This window comes from Sipha flava, unplaced genomic scaffold, assembly GCF_003268045.1.
Source record: "Sipha flava isolate LNK unplaced genomic scaffold, YSA_version1 18661_pilon_pilon, whole genome shotgun sequence".
Taxonomy (NCBI): domain Eukaryota; kingdom Metazoa; phylum Arthropoda; class Insecta; order Hemiptera; family Aphididae; genus Sipha; species Sipha flava.
Genome location: NW_020272388.1, coordinates 1 through 4,843, shown reverse-complemented (window position 1 = coordinate 4,843; position 4,843 = coordinate 1). Strand labels below are relative to the sequence as shown.

General features: G+C 23.6%; 1 pseudogene; it reads right to left on the bottom strand.

Moving 5' to 3' along the window:
• Window positions 1–1,394: 1,394 nt before the first annotated feature.
• LOC112681153 lies at window positions 1,395–2,884 on the bottom strand (annotated as a pseudogene).
• Between the last annotated feature and the right edge of the window lie 1,959 nt (window positions 2,885–4,843).

Here is a 4,843-nt window from a genome sequence, read left to right as displayed (position 1 = left end):
AACTTTATTATTTGAAGTAATAAAAATACCATGCGTTTCTAAATAAATTAATTCGGAAAATATGTCCTTAAAAATAACATTATTTCCAAAATAATTTTTGTCGCTGGTTTTAAAAAGTGATACTAAAAATATATTGTCTAATGATGAAGATAACTCAGGAGGCAAACATGCTAATGACATGTATACTGCGCTAACTTTTGTGAACCAGCATGGGAACCTAGTGGGTTATTAATTTCAAAATCATCATAGTATAAAAATAAAGGGAAAATTGTATTATTTGGACATTTATTTTGACATTTCAATTGCCATTGTTTGGATTGCATAAAGTTGTACATAAATTTACTGGTAGACATATTTTCTGTGTATTTTAATATTACATCTAATAAATTTGAGTGTTCCAGAACTTTTTTTAAAATATCTCTAAGTGGCGTTAAACATTATTTAATTTCCTCATGATTTACTGCAACTCTACCATTAACTAATCTATCTCCTAATCGGTGTCCAATAACTATTTCCTTTGGTTGAAATAATACTCCTAGATCATGGAGTGTTTTAAATCTCATATATTCAGTTTTCATGCTAACAAATGGATCTGACAAAATTTTCATTTCGCTAAGAACTACTAATAATTCATCTTTCGCATTAGAATCCTTACAATTACAAATACATTTATTGATTTTAGTACTAAAAACTGAAACAATTGAATCGACAAAATCTTGGATATCATTAATTAGAATATCAATTTTATTTTGGGGAATAACTGTGTGACTATACCATTTACAAATCATACTTAAAGCTAATGATTGTAAATTTTTTAAATCATCAGATTTAGGAAAATTATGATTTTGTTTATTATCATCTATAGTACTTAAACTTAAATTTGTATCATTATCAGAAGACGGTACACAGTTTATTGTTTGTTCGAATAGATTATTATTTACAGATTGAACATTTTTATTAGGTATGTCTTTTGTGGATTTAGAATTTAAGTCGTTGTTTAAGGTGTCTTTTATAGGTATTAATATTATTAAAAATACTTAAACAGTTCTGATATGGACAATTAAATGTTTCTATTGTTTTTAAATCATGATATATATTAAAATGACTAAACAAATGATTTAGGCATTCGGCCTCATAAGAACATAAAAAGCAGTTAACCATCATAACAATAAGATATTAAAAATAATTATTATAAATTATCAAATATGGTATATAATATAGATGACAAAATTTAAAAATATTTACATAATAAAGAAAGATTGTAGATAAGTACCTAAGGTTACAAGAACTTAAATATTACTTATAATAATAATTACTTATAGTATTACAAATTATTTAAACTATTTATTTATACAGGATTGCTATTAGCAAAAGTACCTTGAAATTGGAAACTGTTATTGCAAATCTTTAATTAAAGTTTGAACAGCCACAATTTTTTTTTTTATGAACATTTGCTATTTCAAAAAAATAATCCTGAATAAACCACCAAACCTGCTCAGCTTCTGGAGAATAGTTTTAATTTAATGCATGGAATGATTTAAAACAAATATCTAACGCCTTAATTGGTGTTTCGAGTAATAAATATTGTCAATTACAGTATAGTAGTTCAATATACTACTAGCATCTTCAATATTCCCCACGATGACGATATATGGTTGAACAGTTAAATTATTAATAAATGCTCTATTCATTTTTTGTTTATGGGTTGTCTTGATGTCATTACTATTCTGTGAAATAAGCAATTTAAAATTAATACCGTATTTAGTACTTTAATAATATAGTTACACAATAAAGTGTTAATAAAATAGACCTAATAATATTAGGTATATATATATATTATACTATATTATAGTGATGGGAACATCAGAGAGATTTTTGATAAACGAAAGATTAAGAATATCAAGATGTTGTTACAATCGAGTGATTCATTCGAAAAATTACCACTCTGTTAATTTATTTCAATACCAAAATAATCACTCAATTGCTTTCAAAACAATCGAGATAATTGATTAAATCAAACAATGGAGTATTTTGAGTGTTCTTACTTGATTATTCCCGTCACTAAACGGAATTAGATATTTGAATTTTAGAATTTATTAATGATAAGAAAGCACATCATAGATATCATTTAGATAAGGTATCTATTCTCTGGTATTGGTATCATTTAATAAAATGTTTACAACAACTATTAGATTAAAAACTAAATAATTATTAATTTAACAATGTAGGTAAATAGTCTAAGAAATGATGGCTTATACTAGTTATAACTTGAATGTATAGTGTAAGTGAATCTACTTAATTTATATTTTAGTGTTATTTTATGTTTTAAATGTTAAGCATTAGGTATTGGGATTTTATGTTTTCTGTTGTTTTATTAAAACTATAAATACTTGTGTACCTATAAGAAATATTTTAATTTTGATACAAAATATGAGATAAATACAAAATAAAATATTTAAAACTTACCGTGATATTGACTGTCACAGCACTAGCTTGTTCTAATTTTGATGGTTTCCGCATACAATATTTAACTGTTTTTTGATTGTCCTCATTGGCAGTCTTCTTTGGAATTTTAATATTCACTGGTTTGAATAGGTAAGGAAGTATTTTAATAGTTGCTAAATCATCATCACTTAAAACAAATTACAGATAAGTACCAACCTTTCTGTTTACCAACTCCAATTTTATTTTTATTAGTAATGCTATGTTAACAGTTAAACAACTTGCCTAATTTAGCAGGTGATATAATTTTTTTAATTATATTTTGTTCAAACACATTTAAATTTAATTGTCTTTTAAAATATGTTTTCAACTTATTTTTGAATACATCAAATTTATGTAAAAGATATTGGTCTTTTGATGGAAATAAGTGAGAAAAATCCATATCAATCAAAAAAAAATCACTGTGTATATTTCTAATTATTTATTAAAAAAAAAAAGTTTATTTTATTATTAAGATTTAAAAAATATATATTTGAAAGCAATAAATTTATTTATTTTTATTTTAATATTAATTAAATATACTGCAATTCAAACATTTTTTAAATCTATTATGGCATAAGGACACTTTTTTTTAGTTTTTGTGACTAAACTTACAAGTATTTGACCTGTTGCCTTTTTTAAAACTGCAAGTTATGAATAGCATTCTCGTTGATTTACTTAGTATTTCTATAATGAGCAGTTTCAGTCCATAACTGGTGTAAAATGATTTCTGGTTCTATATTATGCTTTAGCTAATTTATTGAATCTAAAATATCTATTTAGTATAAGTATGCAATAAGTATTAATAAATAAGAATTACAAATTAATATTATAATAAATATCTAATTCTAATGTCAATTTCACATTATAAGAATCATATTTTATTAAAAATAATTAATAGATACCTTTCTCATTGATAAGAACTTCATTGTCCTTATTATGTTTTTTATTACTTTGAAAATGTATTTTCTTTATCTCTTTTTTTAAATTACAATATTTGTTATACAATTTTCCTTGATTAGGACTCACTTTATTACCTTCTTTATAATAAGGGATGAAATAGACATATTTGTTTTCTGAAGGAAAGAATTCTTCTATACCTATCAAGTATGAAAACCCCTTTTTATTTATTATAGTTTTTAACAAACCATATACATAGTATAAAACTTATACAACATTTACCTACTACATTATTAAAAAATAAGTTGCTTTATAGAGTTATAGTTGTAGAGTTGAAAATAAAATAAATTAAAAAACATCTTAGATACAAAATAATTTTAAATATTTTTACAGTGCCTAATATATTTTGTTTATAATGATTAATTGTTAATGAAATATATGGAAATATATGCACACATGCATCTGCATCTAACCCACATGCATCATTCTTTAAATGTCAGAATACCTATATGTAATGTTACGAATATGTACCATTTGCAATGTTCGAAAATTGTGTTTTCTCAATTTTATTTGCACCTTTAGTTTTAAAAAGTTCATCTTTTATTAATATTCCACAAAGTCGGTTTCTCATTTTTGAAATTAATGACCCATATGACTTGAAGTGTTGTAGTATAAGGAGACCATATGGTATTGCTCCAATGTTTTTTTAATAAAATGATCTATAATTTAATATATTTTCGTTATCATAAAGAATTTTTTAATATTTTGCAATTAACTTTTACTATTACTCGAATTCACATAGATGGTGGTTGGTGGATTATCAACATAAGAAACTTCAAACTCTGCTTTAGTCGTTGAAAAATTTTCAAAATTTTGAGACCAAAAACGAGACCAAAAAAAATTTATTTTTTGATGAGAAATAAGTGTTAGAGAAAATTTAAAATATTCAAAATTTCCTTTCACAAAAATATTTTTTTATATTATTATCTATCTATATTTAAATTTACAAAAAGTTTGGATAAAAAAAAAGTTTTATAGGGCTTTTTTGGAAAATTTTGGAAAAACTATTGAGAATTTCGAAAATTATGATACTTTCAAAAAGTACCATATAGGAGCAAATTCTGATTCAAAAAGTTACTTATATAAACTCTCAGGCAAGCATTTCTATAGGGAAAAGTGTTAACAAAAAAATATTAATAATAATACCCAAGTAAATATACATCATATATAGTAAAACTATATTTATATTTCGCTCCATTCAGAACCTTAAAGTAATATTTTTTCATGTATAATTTCAACGATAAACACGACATAAATTGTATACTTTACATCTACTACGTATAAACATTTAAAAATTTAAATTTAACTGCTTTTAAAAAATTGTTTCCTGATTTAAGTAGGTAGGTATCTAAGAAATTATAGACCTATACAATTCGGTAATTAATTTATATTTAATAAACTT